The 20,167-nt window shown below is 42.8% G+C and overlaps 1 protein-coding gene and 1 pseudogene across 10 annotated transcripts in view; one reads left to right on the top strand and one right to left on the bottom strand.

Moving 5' to 3' along the window:
* UNC5D (unc-5 netrin receptor D) overlaps positions 1-20,167 on the bottom strand; it is a 684,626-nt gene that overhangs the window by 241,158 nt on the left and 423,301 nt on the right. The gene's annotated exons all lie outside the window — the stretch shown is intronic.
* LOC113885110 lies at positions 20,029-20,126 on the top strand (annotated as a pseudogene).

Raw genomic sequence — 20,167 nt, 5'->3', positions numbered from 1 at the left:
GACACAGGGTCAGTTCACAGTTCCCATCAGCACCGATGAGAAGACCAGATATACATCACAAGGAAAAAGAGACCCCACAGGTTCTAAACCAAAGCTGAGAAATAGTCCCACTATCTGCCAAGGAGCAATTTAATTAAACTCTTATTTATTGCTACTCACTCCACTTTGATGTGTCTCAGTGAGCAGCAGCAACGCCCGTGCTTGCTTATTACAAAAACCAGTCTTGCTTACTTTCAACAGAGTTTCTAGATCAATAATCGTTGGGACAGAGATTGCACACTCTGCCTTGAGAACTGAAGCCAATATGTCTTCAGTGAAAAATGAAACACACTTATTGTATTTGTAACTAATGTTCCCTAAAAGTAAAGCAAATATTGATGTTCCAGGCACACATAAAAAGCAAGATGTATCACTAAGTGTGTAAAATGCACACTGCACCCATTTAATAATCATACTCCATTTTCAATAATGGGAAACAAGGCACAATGATGGCTGTAATTCACCAGCCCCTTTTTCTCCTTCCTCGAGCACCATGCTGTTTTATTACAATACAGCAATCCTGCCACGTTCCATTTTACAGTATGTGTACAAGAACGGTAAATACACCAGCCCATCAACAATAGGCAGCGAGTCCCAGCTAGGGCAATACGTACAACTTGGCGTTTTATGTGAACTTCACATTTGGTGGATGGGTTTGCAATGAAACTCGGTACTGCCCAGAAGAGAAATTATTTTACATTTCCATTAAAAGCTACAGTAGTAAATAAACCATCAGGGTTTATGTAGATATCCATGAGAACATCGAAGGGAGCCCATCAAAGTGCCAGACCCTATGTTAAACATTTGATAAAAGAGAACCTGTAAGGCACATTTCTAACATTTTTTTTTCCAAGTGATAGAGTTTTAAAGATGTTTTATAATACTGTACCGACCTCTGCAGAACACTCAAAAATCAAGGGAAGTTTATGCTTCTCAGGAAAGCAGCTGTATAGCCCATCACTGCAGAATGCCCTGTCAGGGCTGGAAATGAAACGCTGTTGTTCGAAACAGATAAAAGGCTAGGAGAGACTGCAACACACACACACACACACACACACACACACACTCACACTCAAAGTAAGTCTGTAGCAGATTACAATAATTAAGGGTGAAAAATAATAATTAACATTCCTGTAATTGAAAAGGGCCCTATTTTAAAGAATAACAAGGAGGAGTATGTAGGCAAATACATATCTAGAACATGACTCAAAACAGCTGGCTGCTGGAAAAGAAGGAAGAATCACAGCAATTAGTTAATTAAGAGTGACAGAATGGTTTTAGTTGCTCAATTGTGTCTGACTCTTTGTAACCCCATGATTGCAGCCTGCCAGGCCCTCTGTCCATGGAATTCTCTAGGCAAGAATACTAGAGTGGCTTGCCATTTCCTTCTCCAGGGGATCTTCCTGACCCAGGGATCGAACCTGGGTTTCCTGCATTGCAGGCTGACTCTATACCATCTGAGCTAGCAGAGAATGGTATTGAAATGCCCTGTTTAGGTATTCCCTTTAAAAGGGAGTTGCAATGAAAAAAGAATAAGGAAGTGCCTTTATATCCCCAAAGGTTATGTGCCAAGCAGTGTACCTATCATTGTTAACTTCATCCTTTCATTTATATCACAGGACTTTCCAGAGGTGGGCATCGACAACACTTATTTTTACAAGTGAGAAAAAGAGTTTAGGAGGAAGAAGTTGTATAAGATCATACAGCCAGTGATTGATAGAAGCAGGGTCTGAACTCTCAGCTGTTGATTCCAGAGCTCAGGCCTTTTGTGCATGAAGGTGCAAATCAAACACAAAACTAAAACCATCATCATGGGTCATGCACCTTGCGGAGGATGATCTATGACATCAATTTTCAAGGCCCATCACGTTTGTTCATGGAGAACCTGTGGGAAACGGGGTGTGGCTCTTTCTTCATGTTCTAGTAAATATCTACACAGACTCGGATGCTATGATCACTACTGTATCTTCTAGTGGAAATGTAAGCTCATTTCTCTTCCAGGCAGTACTGATTTCACAGCAAAAACACGGACACAATGTGAAGAAAGGCATTCCTGAAATAGGAATAATGCAGAGGAATTGATTAAAGAACTAAAGAGATTTTTAATTGCTCCTTCCATTATAGCTAGCCTTGAGCAGTATTCTTAATTCTAATCTACCATTGCTGCCTGCAGGAAGGTGACAGGTGCCATGCACCACTTATTCACAAAATGCAAGGGCTATTTGACTTTTAGTCTTACAGAGGACAGATGAAAACAATAAAAATTGGTTTGTAATGAGGTGTATGAAACTGGAGCCTATTATACAGAGTGAAGTAAGTCAGAAAGAAAAACATCAATACAGTATATTAACGCATATATATGGAATTTAGAAAGATGGTAACAATGACCCTATATGCGAGACAGCAAAAGAAACACAGAGATAAAGAACAGACTTTTGGACTCTGTGGGGAGAAGGCAAGGGTGGGATGATTTGAGAGAATAGCACTGAAACATGTATATGACCATACGTGAAACAGATAGCCAGTCCAGGTTCAATGCATGAGACAGGGTGCTCAGGGCCAGGGTACTGGGATGACCCTGAGGGATGGGACAGGGAGGGAGGTGAGAGGGGGGTTCAGGATGGGGGACACATGTACACCTGTGGTGGATTCATGTCAATGTATGGCAAAAACCACCACAATATTGTAAAGTAATAAGCCTCCAATTAAAATAAATTAATTAATTTTAAAAAATTGGTTTGTAAAGCTATGTCTATTTAAAATGTATAATTTTGAATGAAATAATGCCATTTGCAGCAACATGGAAGGACATAGAGATGATCATACTAAGTGACATCAGGCCAAGACAAACTAAAATGATATTGGCTTCCCTGGTGGCTCAGTCAGTAAAGAATCTGCCCGCAGTGTGGGAGACCTGGGTTCAACCCCTGGGTTGGGAAGATTCCCTGGAGAAGGAAATGGCAACCCACTCTAGTATTCTTGCCTGGAAAAATCCCATGGGAGGAGGGGCCTGGAGGGCTACAGTCCATGGGTCCCAAAGAGATGGACAGGACTGAGCGACTACACCACCATATAATATTGCTTACATGTGACATCTAAAAAATACGACACAGATGAACTTATATACAAAACACAAACAGATCCACAGACACAGAAAAAACTATTTAAGGTTACCAAAGGGGAAAGGGGGTGGGAAAGGGATAAATTAGGTATTTGAGATTAACAGATACATGCTACTACTAATAAATATAAAATAAAAAACAAGGACCTATTGTATAGCACAGAACACTATATTCAATACCCTATAATAAGCCATAATGGAAAAGAACATGTGTGTGTGTGTGTGTGTGTGTGTGTATCTGAATCGCTTTGCTGTATACTAGAAATTAACACTGGAGAAGGCAATGGCACCCCACTCCAGCACTCTTGCCTGGAAAATCCCATGGACGGAGGAGCCTGGTAGGCTGCAGTCCATGGGGTCGCACAGAGTTGGACACGACTGAAGCGACTTAGCAGCAGCAGCAGCAGCAGAAATTAACACAATACTGTAAATATTTCAGTGAAAAAAAATTAAATGTATAATTCTGTGATTGTATGTTGCTGTGAAATTCCTTTTTCTAAATGAAATAATAGTTATAGAAAATAGCTCTTGGGACTTTCCTAGTGGTCCAGTGGTTAAGACTCCACTCTTCCAATGTAGGGGGTGGGGGTCTGATCCCTGGTCAAGGAACTAAGATCCCACATGTGTGCAGTGCAGCCAAAAAAGAAAAAAAGAAAACGGTTCTTATGTCTTAACATCCTTTCCTGGAAAAAAATAAAAAGCCACCAACACTCAGCTCATTCTCTCACAGAGAGGGAAGGGGATTAATATTGTCTATGAAATCCAGAAGTCTGGGAGTCCTTTGCTGTTCTGAAGAACGAAGCCCAAGCCCTGGCATCAGGTCACTTCCATGCAGCTGGACTCTATAAATGGGCAAGCCAAAGAAGAAGATGCTGAAGAAAGAAAAAGGTTGCGGGGGGGACAATTTTGGGAAAAACTCAGGCATAAGGGAATAATGAAGTCATCACAAAAAAGAATAAAAATAAAATAAAATGTACACCTCGGGTGTTCACAGTCCATTCTCTGTTCCTGAGTCCCAAGTAATAGAGATTTTACTCAGCCAGAGAAAATAATAAGGGGAACAAACAAACGTAAAATGACTCCAAACTTGAAACACTGGATGTATTGACCAAATGCTTCCCAGGTGTGGTTTGTGATTGGTCTGACAGCCGCTGTGGCAAACACACGTTGGCCATCACAGATGAGACAGTGAGAAGGAATTACCATCCGAGAGGCAGGAGGGAGGTGATAATTTATCCTCCTTGCTGATTCTACCACTTGGAGCTCAGGTCCATTTGTCATATTGATCCTGATCTCCCACCTTGACTGGTACAGAGCACTTCCCATGACAAAATCAAGTTGCTCACATGCTTCATTGTTTTGCTTTGAAAAATAAATGAATGTGTCACTGAGAACACATGATTCCCACTGTCTCTGCATCCTGAAAACTGAGGGAGATCACAGCCGTTTGGAAAATATGCATTAGCCTAGTAGGGACTATGATGAGAACAGGTTAATTGGGATGGGGATGACATGGGATCACATAATTAAGGAAAAGAGACGAGTGGAGGCAAACTTCAACACGGCTTCACGTCAACAGCGTATTCACAACATGAGAACACCACAGAGGCGGATCTGGTTCCCAGTCACACACTATGGAGAAATAGTAAAATAAAGCAGTAAAATGTGAATGGAGTTTCTCGTCTAAACACAACTACCACTAGTAATAACCACTTATTGTGCTAAGTGCCAGGAACCCAGGTAAATGTCATAATGATATGATCTCAGGCGAATGAGACTTCACAGCATCCCTATGAGGTCATACTATCCCATTTTGCCATGAAAACCAGTAAGTTTAGAAAGCTCACAGAATTAGCCCAAGATCACACAGCTAATAAAAGGATATGCTTGGACTGAACTCTTATCTGACTTATGATTTATTCCGAGATCTATGCTTTTAAATATAGTAATTTAGTAAATAATGCCTCCCTTGGATTTTAAGGGTCCCCCAAAGATTGCTTTTCCCTAGCCCCTTGCCTTTCAAGTAGAAAAGGGAATGATGTCATTAAAACAAAACAATGGATTTTAGCTTTCCTAATTATGAGGCTGAGAAGGGGGTCTGAAACCCAGGTCTCCCTCCCACATTTAACATGTCACATTTCCTCTACAGTCATGTCCAGTGAAGCTATGGGATACGTATGTCCATCTTGGATTTGCCCTAGCAGAGAATGAGGCAACCTTCAGGAATACATTGTACCACCATCCTACCTGGAGGTGATTTCCCCAGCAGGGTCGTGGCCACATGTAATTAATCCACGACACGCATTTTTGATCCATAGGTTCAAGGCCTGTGCAATGTGGCTTTTATTTTTCCATGTGGAGTAACTTGGGCTATTGAGACAATAACAGAGTATAGATAAGGACGATCTCTTTGGAGAACAGAACTTTTGGCTGCCTGACTCACCATGCTGCTCCCACTGGTTTCCTCTTTATCCAGCTCCTCTTACATAGCTTCATCACATCCTTCACAGTTCAGGGCACACCCACCCAACACACAGAACTCCCTGATGAATCTGCAGAACCTAACAGTCATTTTTGTTAGAACTTTCTGCTTCCTCTTTTCCTTTAAACACTGCTTCAACATACGTCTTATGAGTGTCTAGTCTATGCCAGGTACTCAGCTTCAGTTCGGTTCAGTTGCTCAGTCATGTCTGACTTTTTGCGACCCATGAATCACAGCATGCCAGGCCTCCCTGTCCATCACCAACTCCCAGAGTTCACTCAAACTCATGTCCATTGAGTTGGTGATGCCATCCAGCCATCTCATCCTCTGTTGTCCCTTTCTCCTCCTGCCCCCAATCCCTCCCAGCATCAGAGTCTTTTCCAATGAGTCAACTCTTCACATGAGGTGGCCAAAGTACTGGAGTTTCAGCTTTAGCATCATTCCTTTCAATGAACACCCAGGACTGATCTCCTTTAGAATGGACTAGTTGGATCTCCTTGCAGTCCAAGGAACTCTCAAGAGTCTTCTCCAACACCACAGTTCAAAAGCATCAATTCTTTGGCACTCAGCCTTCTTCACAGTCCAACTCTCACATCCATACATGACCACTGGAAAAACCATAGCCTTGACTAGATGGACCTTTGTTGGCAAAGTAATGTCTCTGCTTTTCAATATGCTATCTAGGTTGGTCATAACTTTCCTCCCAAGGAGTAAGCGTCTTTTAATTTCATGGCTGCAATCACCATCTGCAGTGATTTTGGAGCCCAAAAAAATAAAGTCTGACACTGTTTCCACTGTTTTCCCATCTATTTCTCATGAAGTGATGGGACCAGATGCCATGATCTTCGTTTTCTGAATGTTGAGTTTTAAGCCAACTTTTTCACTCTCCTCTTTCACTTTCATCAAGAGGCTTTTGAGTTCCTCTTCACTTTCTGCCATAAGGGTGGTGTCATCTGCATATCTGAAGTTACTGATATTTCTCCCGGCATTCTTGATTCCAGCTTGTGCTTCTTCCAGCCCAGCGATTCTCATGATGTACTCTGCATATGAGTTAAATAAGCAGGGTAACAATATACAGCCTTGACGTATTCCTTTTCCTATTTGGAACCAGGGTGTTGTTCCATGTCCAGTTCTAACTGTTGCTTCCCGACCTGCATATAGGTTTCTCAAGAGGCTGGTAGGTGGTCTGGTATTCCCTTCTCTTGAAGAATTTTCCACAGTTGATTGTGATCCACACAGTCAAAGGCTTTGGCATAGTCAATAAAGCAGAAATAGATGTTTTTCTGGAACTATCTTGCCTTTTCAATGATCCAGTGGATGTTGCCAATTTGATCTCTGGTTCCCCTGCCTTTTCTAAAACCAGGTTGAACATCTGGAAGTTCATGGTTCACGTATTGCTGAAGCCTGGCTTGGAGAATTTTGAGCATTACTTTAATAGCGTGCGAGATGAGTACAATTGTGCAGTAGTTTGAGAATTCTTTGGCATTACCTTTCTTTGGGATTGGAATGAAAACTGACCTTTTCCAGTCCTGTGGCCACTGCTGAGTTTCCCAAATTTTCTGGCATATTGAGTGCAGCACTTTCACAGCATCATCTTTCAGGATTTGAAAGAGCTCAACTGGAATTCCATCACCTCCACTAGCTTTGTTCGTAGTGATGCTTTCTAAGGCCCACTTGACTGTGCATTCCAGGATGTCTGGCTCTAGGTGAGTGATCACACCATCATGATTATCTTGGTCATGAAGATCTTTTTTGTACAGTTCTTCTGTGTATTCTTGCCACCTCTTCTTAATGTCTTCTGCTTCTGTTAGGTCCATACCATTTCTGTCCTTTATTGCACCTGTCCTTATATGAAATATTCCCTTTGTATCTCTAATTTTCTTGAAGAGATCTCTAGTCTTTCCCATTCTGTTGTTTTCCTCTATTTCTTTGCATTGATCACTGAAGAAGGCTTTCTTATCTCTTCTTAGGTACTCAGCTTAGGGCTGGCTATAAAGACATGAACACACCATGGTTTCCTCTACCTACTGTATGATCCCAGGTCAGTGGGCATATGTTAACAACTATCTGTTGATGCTGGGCTCAAGTCAGAAAAAAATTTTGAGCACCCAATTTGGGGCAGCCACTCTCTTAGACACTGCGAGTAGCATCTTAGTGAGATGCAAGGAGATCCAACCAGTCCATCCTAAAGGAAATCAGTCCTGAATATTCTTTGGAAGGACTGATGCTGAAGCTGAAACTCTAATACTCTGGCCACCTGATGTAAAGAACTGACTCACTGGAAAAGACCCTGATGCCAGGAAAGATTGAAGGCGGGAGGAGAAGGGGACGGCAGAGGATGAGATGGTTGGATGACATCACTGACTCGATGGACATGAGGTTTGAGTAAATTCGGGAGTTGGTGACAGACAGGGAAGCCTGGCATGCTGCAGTCCATGGGGTCACAAGGAGTCGGATACAACTGAGCGACTGAACTGAACTGAAACTAGAACCAACATGCTGATCAGGGAATCTCAACCCGGCAAATTTGGCAATGTCTGGAGACATTTTTGGATGTCACAAAATGAGGTGTGAGGTGCTAATGGCATCTGATAGTTTGCTATAAACATCCAATACGGAGCAGGACAGACCATCACAGCAAAGGCGGCTCCAGCCCCAGATGTCCACTGTGTTGAGGCTGAGAATACCAGCTCTGTCTCGTGCTGCTTGGAACCTAAGTAATGACCACCCAAGTATCACAAAAGGGCATGGGATTAGCTTTCACTTGCTACTGGAAGCCAGGAAGGCAAGAGAAACTGGAAAACTCAAGGATGAAAAGCTCATAATAAGAGCATGACTGGGTAGGTACAGAAGTGAATGTGAGCGAAATTTCAGACTTGAAAGCAAGCAAATGAAAGGAGTAATAGCCGTAGCACTTTGAACGCAGGAGATCAGGGAAGCTGGAATAGCATCAGGGAGCTTACCTGACTGAGGCCCGTGGAACAAGTGCGTACAGGGTAAAAGCAGATCCCAAGGGTAACTGAGAAAATGGTCGGGGGAGGGTGCAAGGAGAGGCTCACTTCCACGATGAGTTGGTCGCAGAGGTGAGCGGAAGAAAACAAAAGCTCTCTCCAGAGCCGCGGTACCCAAGAGCCTTTGAGAGGATACCTACGCCGTCTGGATGAAAAGCTCCAGCCTCGCGGAAACAATAATGACAACACTCCACTGTCCTTTGTCAGCCCAGAACCCAGGCTTTCGTGAAGCACTCTCACGACTAGGGGAGCCTGACAATCCCGAGCTTCATGCCTGCTTCTAATGGACTCAGAGCCTCTGGGAAACAGCAGGACCTCAGGTCGTTTCAAGGGAAGTGAGGAGCAAGGTATAAAGGAGGCAAAGGAGACCTTCAAAGGTGCTGTCGCGTCGTTCGGGAAGTCCTCACTGAATGCAGAGGTGAAGGGCTGGTGGTGCAGGGCACAGAAGGAGCTGAGGCTGCCTGACCCCTCTCTTCTGCTGCTACTCTTGTTCTGAGCAGAGGGGAGAAGGGTGCCCAAGAGGTGAGCTCGGCAGAGTGAATGGAGCGAGTCAAGGCCATCATGCTCCAAAGGCCGCAGCATCAAGGCTGGTGACCACAGATGTCTACATCCTGAACGCTTCCTCCCACCGGCTCCAAGCAACCCCTGCAGCAGAAATGCCAAGAGGGCTTGGAAAGACAGGCCTGCTCTTGCCCAGACAGTGGAGGCATGGTGCTCCCAGCACTTGGCAGGGCAGTATTGAAAGTAGGCTCCTCTGTGGATTTCTGGTTCTTACTTTTGGGACGTTTCTGCAAGTCTGAAGTTATTTATTAACAAATCAATGACACAGAGACACATACATTCACGACTTCCTATGTGCTTCCCTGTTGTCTAATTATTGGATCCTTGAACCAAATATAGCAGGGCATTGAAAAAAATAGACATGTAAATCTAGCATCTTACTTCTGATTCAAATCCTTCACTGGCTCCCTGTCACCAGTGAGCAAGAGTCAAAGTTCCTCTAAACAACAAGGATTTACTGTATAACTCAGGGAACAATACTCAGTATCTTGTAATAAAGTATAATGCAAAAGGATGGGGAAAATATAGACATATATATAAATATGCATGACCAAAATCATTTTGCTGTAGGTCTGAAACAAATCCAATATTGTAAATCAACTATACTTCAATAGACTTTTTTAAAAAACTTAAGAAAAAAAGTCAACATTTTTCAGATGGCCAACCAGGCTTTCTATGAGTCTCCACTCCATTGAGGCTCCCCTATGTACTTTAGGCTTTCTCAAACAAAACTCACTGTACTTCCTGGCCAACCCTGCTGTTTGACATGTGCCTGCCTTTAACTAAGCTGATCCTACACCCTGAGTACTCTGTGTAACTTTCCAACATGGTGACCTCTTATTCATCCTGCAAAACCTCTATGGGAATTATACTTGACATTGTCTTAGTTGACCACTCTGGCCAACAGAAATAGTCATGTCTCTTCTATTTTATCACTGTTACGTTAAAATAGGCCGCACACTCTGCTTGAGATAGTTATTTATATATTCCTTTCATTTGATGGATGGTTGGGCTTGTTAGGAATATAGACCAGGTCTCATTCCTTGAGGCAAAAAAGCCATCTACTGAACTAGTAAGAGGTGAACGCTTATTAGACCAAACAAGAGACTGCCCATAAGTTGTCTTTAAATCATACTCTGATGTCAAGTACAACTGAGCTGACCCAGCACTCACTGGAGGCTCCTCTGATGGAACAGAAAGGATGCAATATTGGAATGGGATACATCCCTGCTGGAGTCACTACTCTCTCACTTACCAAGCACCTGATGCGTGGTAAAAAAAAAAAAAAAAAAAAAACAAGAACCATAGGGCTGTCTCAAGATCTGGGCTTTGAAATCAAAGAGAACTCAGCCCCTCACTGTCGGAGAAATTTCAGGAAAGCTACTTAACATCAGCTTCAATTTTGACATCTGAAAAATGAAAATAACAACAGTACCTAACTCGGCTGTGAGAATGAAACAGGATGACAGATGGCAAGTGCCTAGCAGAGGGCCTGGCCCGTGGTCCTCAGTATATGGTAACTAAGAGCCATGGTCATTCTTGGGGATTTTACATCTTGAAGGATCATGGCATTGAGTGAAATGACATATACATATCATCTAACACTTGTCAGCTTCCATTTCCCTTGAGGGCTCTTCTTCCCATGAGCTCTGTTATATTTTCTCTTGATCAGTCATTACCATCACCCCTCTACAGTACCAACTCCTATCACCTATTATCATATTTGAATAATTAAAAATGAGAATGTGACTTCTCTGCCTATCAAGGAGACATTTTCCCAAGTATATGTAGGGTGTTCATTACCACATAATACTTTACTCCTTCTAAACATACAAAGATATTGTAACTAAGGTAATTAATATTTCAAGCATAACATAGATGACAAGGAAAGATCAAACTGATAGGCTCATCTAGAACTGATGTACCAGTGACTGCTCCTGTCAAACTGGCGTGGTACTAGACAGATCTGCTCTTTCGTTCCCTTGCCATGACATGCCACAGCTACCTCCCACAGGGAAAGTGTTAATTGCTCAGTCATGTCCGACTCTTTGTGACCCCAAGGACTATAGCCCACCAGGATCCCCTGTCCCTGGAATTCTCCAGGCAAGAATACTAGAGTGGGTTGCCATGTCTTCCTCCTGGGGATCTTGTCAATCCAGGGACAGAACCCACATCTCTTATGTCTCCTGCATTGGCAGACAGGTCTTTACCACTAGTGCCACCTGGGAAGCCTTTCCCTTCTCCAGGGCATCTCCACCCAGGGATCAAACCTGGGTCTCCTACATTGCAGGCAGATTCTTTACCATCTGAGTCACTAGGGAAGCCCTTATAATAAAGGGGATGCTGTCGCTGCAAAGGTGATCTCCAAATGCTACTATGGAGCTGGCTCTTGAATCACCCATGTGACACTTCCTGCACACAGAAGTCAACATTTAAACCATCTCGTCTGACTAGCAAAGGCTGGTGCTGGTGTCCACGGAGGATGAGCATCCTCGTGCATGATGAATAAGCACATCAAGAAAGAGACTCTGATGGGAGGACTGACAGCCAGATCTGTAAGGCAAGACTGAATCAACAATTAAAAGAACAGTTCCAATTCAGTTAAGCCAGAGCCAAGAGAGACTCGGTTACATTTAAATCAAAATTCACCGCGGCAGGGGATGATGAGCTGCTCGGCTCTGAATGCTGGATGTTTTTTTTCTTGGAGGCTTAACTGACAAGGCCAAGTGAATTGGAGTTATGTGCAGATGTGAGCTGTGCTAAGCTGGGGCGGCGGGCCTGTCATCTGTGGTGCGGAAGCCACCATGACTTGCACCAGCCGAGGCTCAGGGAGTTTCATGAAGTCGCTCTCGCACTCAGTGTACTGACTGTGCTGACCCTAAGACGGCTCTGTGGGAAGATCACGGCTCCTTAACGTTTAGCAGAGTGGAGAAGCGTGAGAGCTACACAGGGCGATGAAAGAGGCCATCGAGGATTCTTGCAGCGGACGCAGATTGTGGATCTGAAGTGAAACTGCTGTAAGATCAGCTGGGCGTATCTCCATAGTACCTGGGGGCAGGTGCTTATTCTGTGGGTCTGTAAGTACCCCATGAAGGAGAAACGGGCAGGTTCTATCTGACTAGTAGTATGTGAAAAACCACACAGGCACTTGTGTACTTTTTCAGTCGCCAAAGTTAATAAAAACAAAAATCATGTGGAGGGGTGGGATGAGTGGGAGATTGGGACTGATATATATATATCACTATGTATAAAGCCTCAGAGAAGGGCATGGCAACCCACTCGAGTATTCTTGCCTGGAGAATCCCATGGACGGAGGAGCCTGGCGGGCTACAGTCCATGGGGTCGCAAAGACTTGGACATGACTAAGCAACTAACACACAAGTATAAAACAAATAACTAATGAGAACAGGAGAGTCCCTGATGGCTCAATGGTAAAGAATCTGCCTGCCAATGCAGGAGATCCAAGTTTGATCCCTGGGTGGGGAATATCCCCTGGAGAAGGGCAAGGCGAACCACTTCAGTATTCTTGCCTGGAGAATTCCAGGGACAGAGGAGCCTGGTGGGCTACCGTCCATGGGGTCACAAAAGAGTTGGTCACATCTTAGTGACTAAATAGCAGGAACAAATGAGAACAGACTGTATAACACAGGGAACTCTACCTGGTGTTCTGTGGTGACTCAACTGGGAAGGAAATCTAAAAATGAGAGGGAATGTGTATACATATAACTGACTGACTGTGCTGCATGGCAAGAAACTAACACAACACTGTAAAGCCATTTTATTCCAGTAAAAAAAAATTAACGCAAAAACCAAACAAAAGGTATTCGAGATGGTGGCATTTCTCTAAAGAAAGAGACCCCTTGGGTCTCTTCTCCAAGAGACCAGATGACACTTAGGATTTGGGAATCATGGCAAAAGAGTTCCAGGAGAAGCTGTGATGGCTGTGGTTGGTGGTTTCTGTTTGACGTTTAAAAAAGTTCTGCCTAAAAAACAAAGGCAGCCTACATTGGCTAAGTGAGCTAGGATGGCGTGTGGCGTGCTTCAGAGAAGCATTAAAATCCATGCTGTCTCAGCAGGATGGGGACTGAGCTCTTGATTCATGCCCGTGGAGCATTACTGCTGAATTACAGAACTGCAGCTCTTTATGGGGAAGCCTCCCAAACTGCTTTTACTTCTGCATAATTCAAGATATAAAGACTGTTTATGGCTGCTCAACTGCATAAGAAGGCGAAGGATAGAGAAATCGCTCCACACCTTCATTCCGTTAACTCAGAAATCATGCATTTCCTTTGTGTACATGCTTTCCTTTCAGACTTTACTATCGATTGATTAACTACTGACCTTCTCCTGTTTCCCTTCACATTGCCTTCCCTCTTGATCCATTTGCTTCTTCTCCCAATTTGAGAAACCTTAAGCAGACTCTGAAAATTCTGAAAGGATAAAGGATGCAATCCACCAGGGGAAAAAAAGAAAGACGGGAAGAGAGGGAGGAGGATGTCAACTGCTTCTCCACCCAATCAAAGTTTATTCAGAGTGGATACTGGCACTGAGCAACCCTGCCAGCGCACCCCTGGAACCCGAAAACAGGGCAGATTTCAAGGCCATTGAATGATGGAGTTTCACTGCAGTCAGGGAACAGTAAGACTCAGCCATGGAATCATAGCCAAGAGTAAAGAAATGGAGGAAACCACATGATGTCACTTAGACGAGAAATCAAAAACATGACCCAAATAAACTTATCTGTGAAACAGACTCACAGACATGAAGAACCGACTTGCGGCTGCCAAGAGGAAAGAGGTGACGGAGGGACAAAGCGGGGGGCTGCCAAGAGGAAGGCGGTGAGGGATGGACAAAGGCGGGGTTTGAGCGCAGCAGGTGCAAAACTATTATATTTATGATGAATAAGCCTCAAGGTCCTATTATATAGCACAGGGATATCCTTCAATATCCTGTGATAAACCATAATGGAAAAGAATATGAAAAAGAATATATCTACAGTACACATATATGTATATACACGAAACCACCATGCTGTACAGCAGAAAGTAATGCAACATTGTAAATCAACTATACTTCAATGAAATAAATTAAAAAAAAAAACAAACCAGAAATGGAGGAAAAGAAAAAGCAGAAGGCAGGCATATGTGCACACACACAGACAGGTTCACAATCTTGCATTCATACTTTTAGTAGCACACGCATGAAATAAGATGGTAGGTGAGAAAACGACAGGCTTCTTATCTTACTCGGCTCATGCTCAGCATACAACATCCAACATATAAAGAAGTTTCATCAGGTTGAGTTTTAAGAGAACAGCCTCAGAATCCAGGCTTTCTGGATTCAATGAGTGGCTTAATCACTCAGTAAGCTGCTTCATCAGTCTGTGCCTCAGTTTCTTTATTTATAACACTGGTATGTAACTGTCACCTACCCCAGAAAGCTGCTGGAAGGATTCAGTGGCGAGTACCTGGCAATGAGTGCATATACAATGAAAGTTGGCGATAGAGTAGTTTCTCCATGAAATTATCCACAGAATCAACGATTCCATAAAACAGAGATATTCTTGTATTTGCCTTCCACAGACAGTAGCTTTAAGGATCAAATGAGTCAATATATGTGAAAAATCTTTGTAAATTTGAAAGTGATCATTTGAATTTAAGAGTTTATTATTATGTATATCAAAGAGCGGGCTTCCCCAGTGGCTCAGCTGTAAAGAATCTGCCTGCAATGTAGGAGCCTTAGGAGACGCAGGTTCAATCCTTGGGTTGGGAAGATCCCCTAGAGGAGGGCATGGCAACCGACTCCAGTATTCTTGCCTGGGAAATCCCATAGAGAAGCCTGGTGGGCCTGTTGGGTGGCAAAGAGTCTGACATGACTGAAGCGACTTAGCATGCACATACGCATACCAAAAAGCAGTCACATGGATCCACTAAGTCACAGAGGCTTCCAGACTATTCCCAGAAGCCAAGTTTTATCTGCTAAGGTAGGAGTGAGGGGAGTGGGAAGGTGGGAGTGAAAGGGATGGGGAGGATGGGGGTGGGAGGGGAAAGGTATAAAAGGATCCTGAAAAGCATCATTTGCATTTCCTATCCTGAAGGGAGTTAGCTCAAGGAAATATGACATAAGGTCATAAGAAGTTAATACAAGAAGTAGGGCAAGAAAGAGAAACAACAAAAATGTTCATAGTGTTATGCTATAAACATACATACTACTATACATAAAACAGACAACTAATAAGAACCTGCTGTGTAGTACAGGGAACTCTACTCAACACCATGCAGTGACCTGTGTTGGAAAAGAACCTAAAAAAGAGTGGATATGTGTATAACTGATTCACCTGGCTATATACCTGAAACTAACACAACATTGTGAATCAACAATATGCCAATAAATATTAAACAATTAAAAGTGTTTAGAGAAACTGTGGCCCTTAACTTGACCAGGCCACACTGATTAAAGTAGATGTTTCTAAAAAAGCAAAGTCAGTGTACCCTGGGATGGCCAAGGAGGAAGTCCGACTGGGCTAGGTTAAAAGAGCTTCTCCCAGACTGTGTGAAGGACAGATAGATGGGGGATGTCATGGACCTTCCAGACAAAGAAAAATGGGGGAACATAGAGATGGGGCTGTAAATAATACAGCCAGAAAGTAGTAAGAGAGAAAGGAAGTTGAGCGTGTAGGGCTGACATAGAAGAATGCAGGAAAAAAAAGGAAAAGAGTCAAGACACTGCCTTTGTCACTTCATCATGTGTCTCTACCCTTGGCTTTGAAAAATGTAATTCTATCCTCCATATTTCACCCCCTCCAGGAATACAGAACAAGAAAAAAAAAAGAAAAAGAAAATAAATACAAATCAGGAGCTTTAGATGGCTTCTTTTCTTCCTCAGTGAGGAACCAGAATTTCTCAGATAAGGATGTGGTAAAAGTCAGTCCATTAATAAGATTGACTTAAGGACCTGTATTAATGATGAGGGTATTCGGGCTGCAGATATTCACTTTTTAAATAACTTATATTAACCTCATTTTCCCATCTCTCTTACGATAGCAAATTTCTTTTTACAGGAATGTTTTTAGAAAAGTAATTTACTGGCACTTAATTACTAGTATTTAACCAATTCAACATTCCCTTTTCTAAAAGTCCATTAGGTTTCTATTACAATATTATACATTCTAATCAAATGTCGCTTTCTGCAAAGGTCTTCATTGTCAGTCTCCTCAAAGCAAAGTTTATCTGGACTATTAGACATTCTCTCTCTGCTTTGGTTGCACCAAATTAATTATTTATACCTAAGGTCCACCGCTTCAGAACTTGGGCATCTCAATGTTCCTCCAGCAGATTATTAAGAATCTTTTTTTTAAATAAAATCCTCATTTCCTAGTCTGTTTGATTGAGGTTAAACACAATAGTCTAGTGATTCTTGTATGAAACAGTTCAATGTCATAAGATTCTCTCCTGGGTTTTATGGCAATGAACAAATTTGAAATAAATGAACCTTTCATTAAGAATATCCTCACAGGGGAGAAGGGAAATGGGCTTCTGACTTAAAAACTGCACCAGTCTAACAGAGTTATTAAAACAAATCTGATAGTATGCTGATTCTATTATTTATACAACAGGAATAATCAGAGATACAAAAGGGGCCTTAGGAGTTTCCAGCCCCCTTTCTTATTTTACAGATAAAGAAAAAGAGATCAACAGCCCTCAAAGAGCCTTTAGCTCATAGTGACTTGCTTGGTTCTAAGGGACACTTTCAGGTACTCATCAAAGGCATCCTTGAAGCTGTAAGACAGGGCACACACAGAGTCACACACAATTCTTCATTGCAAGCAACCAACTCTGCTCTGACTTGTTTAGGTAGCAAAGGACTTTATTAAAGGTTATATCTCTAATAAAGTTCTTCCAGGGCTTCCCAGCTGGTGCTTGTTTTAAAGAATCTGCCTGCCAATGCAAGAGATGTAAGAGATGCAGTTTCAATCCCTGGGTTGGGCAGATCCCCTGGAAGAAAGGAAGTGAAGTGAAAGTCGCTCAGTCGTGTCTGACTCTTTGTGACCCCGTGGACTATATATAGTCCATGGAATTCTCCAGGCCAGAAAATTGGAGCGGGTAGCCTTTCCCTTCTCCAGGGCATCTTCCCAACCCAGGGATCAAACCCAGGTCTCCCGCATTGCAGGCAGATTCTTTACCAGCTGAGCCACAAGGAAAGCCCAAAAGGTTAGGAAACGTCCCTGGGTGGGCTCGAACCACCAACCTTTAGGTTAAAAGCCAAACGTGCTTACAATTGTGCCACAGATATACCTGGAGGAGGGCATGGCAACCCACTGCAGTATTCTTGCCTGGAGAATCCCCACGTACAGAGGAGCCTGGCAGGCTACAGTCCATAGGGTCCCAAAGAGTCAGACACAACTGAAGCAACTTACACACACACACACACACACACACAGAATTGCCTAGACTACACACACACACACACACACACACAGAATTGCCTAGACTCTCCAGTAAAGTCAAAGATACATAACGGGCAGCCAAAGGGAACAATGAGCAACCACATCATAGGGAAACGGAGAGTCACTTGGCAGTGTCCTCGCAGTTCTAAACCCATGACATTGACACGGCTCCCAACCGTAAGACTCGCCAGTTCTGCTGGTAGCACCTCCGCCGCCATCCTCTCCAGAGACGGATGTCCATACCAGTACTTCGTCACATTGCTCAACTCTCCACCCCACCTTGGGTGAGCACACCTGACGAGTGGGCCTAGCCACAAAGACTAGAAAATAAGCTTTTCAGCTTTCACCTTAGGGAGGTGAGACTTTAAAAGAAATTCCCTGACCATAAAGTAGGACAAATGTTCACCAAGTCTACCAAGATTAACAGAGCTTCTTTAAAAACCTTTGACTTCCGCCTGGGCATCTGGAAGGAAAAAAATGATCTCTTTTCCATAACTCACCCTGGAGAAGGAGATGGCAACCCACTCCAGTATTTTTGCCTAGAGAATTCCATGGACAGAGGAGCCTGGTGGGCTACAGTCCATGGGGTCACAAAGAGTCGGACACGACTGAGTAACTAACACTTTCCCTAAATCCACCCTCCTGCCCCAACCCTCACCAGTAATTTGTTTTCAAACACAGATGTGACTCTGACATACTTTATAAGACAAAAAGTGCATTCTTTCATTCTGTTCCTGGGACCTCACCTTGTAACACAAGCATGCCAACCTACTGATGAGTCAACAGAGAGAAGGGGACCTTCTCCAAGCTACATGTCATTGACTAAGGCCCTTGACCTTTTTTTCTATTTATTTTTAATTGGAAGTATAATTGATTTCTGCTTTATAGCAAAGTGATTCAGTTACACACACACGTATTCTTTATTCGTATTCTTTTCCATTACAGTTGATCACAGCACACTGAATATAGTTTCCTGTACTATGCAGAAGTTGTTTATCCATTCTAAATGTAATAGTTTGCATCGATAATCCCCAAACTCCCAATCCTTCCCTCCCCCACTGCAACCACAGGTCTGTTCTCTCTGTCTGAGTCTGTTTCTGTTTTGTAGATAAAATTCATTTGTGTCATATTTTAGATTCCACATATAAGTGAAATCACATCTTCACTTAGTATGATCATCTCTAGGTCCATCCAAGTTACTGCCAGTGGCATTATTTCCCTCTTTTTTATGGCTGAGTAGTAGTCCATTGTGCATATGTAATCCATTCACCATGTAAAGCAGCATGGAGGTTCGCCAAAGCTAAATAGAGGTGCCATACGACCCAGCAATCTCACTCACTCCAATATATCTGGAGAAAACTATAATGCAAAAACGTACAAGCGTCCCTATATTCATAGCAGCACTATTTGTGCTAATAGCCAAGACTAATAGCCAAGACATGGCCCCTTGACCTAGACCTTTCTAATTCTAGCACCATCTTGATTCCTCCGTGACATAAAAACAATAAGATTGCCCAGCATGCAGTGGCTCAAGGCTACAATCTGTTAGTTGCTTGCCTTTGGGCTTTTAATTCTCAGACATTGAATTATTTTGAGGAGGTTGTTTACCTTGATGTGTGCAGAATTAGCCTTAGACACTAAGCCTTTATGGCAAGTTTTATTGTCCAAGGCAAATATAACCTGTTAAGATTTACAGGCTTTATTAACAGCAATAACCATTTTACAACCAACATCAGTAAATCAGGGTTTATTGAGAACTCTACAATTTTAATCTGTGAAAAACCATTAAAATGTCGGATTTTCATTGGACATAATTTCTAACTTTTATGAAAGATAGATTTTGCATTTAATTGGGGAGTATAAAAAAGTGCAGTGTGGGATAACGAATTGTTTTGAAAAGAGCAAATTGGTTTTAGCTAAACAACGGTGTCAAACACTAAAAAGTGGCCATCTTTAGTTAGAACTGCCCCAAGGTCAAGGTTAAAAGCAAGTGTAGTGACAAATGCATTCTAATACATCTCATAATGGGATGAGCTCATGGCATTTAGCAAAGGCTGAATTATCATCTGTTCACATTTCGGTATTTTCAGAAAAGCATACAACTAATTATTTCATTTAAACCTATGCCTGCTGCCTGGTGAGTACCTTCAAGTTTATATACCATGCCTGCTTTGGAGGTAGCATTAGTGGTAAAGAACTCGCTTGCCAATGCAAGAGACCTAAGAGATGCAGGTTCGATGCCTGTGTCAGGCAGATCCCCTGGAGGAGGGCATGACAACCCACTTCAGGATTCTTGCCTGGAGAATCCCCATGGACAGAGAAGTCTGGCAGGCTACAGTCCATAGCGTTGCACAATTGAAGGGACTTAGCACGCATGCACCCATACTAAAATTGGAATGATTCAGAGAAGATTAGCATGGCCCTGTGCAACAATGAACAAAAATTCATGAAGCATTACATATTTTTGTTTGGAAGCTTCCTACAAAACTAAACACACTCTTAGCACA

Source organism: Bos indicus x Bos taurus, chromosome 27, assembly GCF_003369695.1.
Source record: "Bos indicus x Bos taurus breed Angus x Brahman F1 hybrid chromosome 27, Bos_hybrid_MaternalHap_v2.0, whole genome shotgun sequence".
In the NCBI taxonomy this organism is placed as follows: domain Eukaryota; kingdom Metazoa; phylum Chordata; class Mammalia; order Artiodactyla; family Bovidae; genus Bos; species Bos indicus x Bos taurus.
The sequence above is the reverse complement of the archived record's forward strand: the minus strand, read 5'-3'. Positions and strand labels throughout refer to the sequence as shown.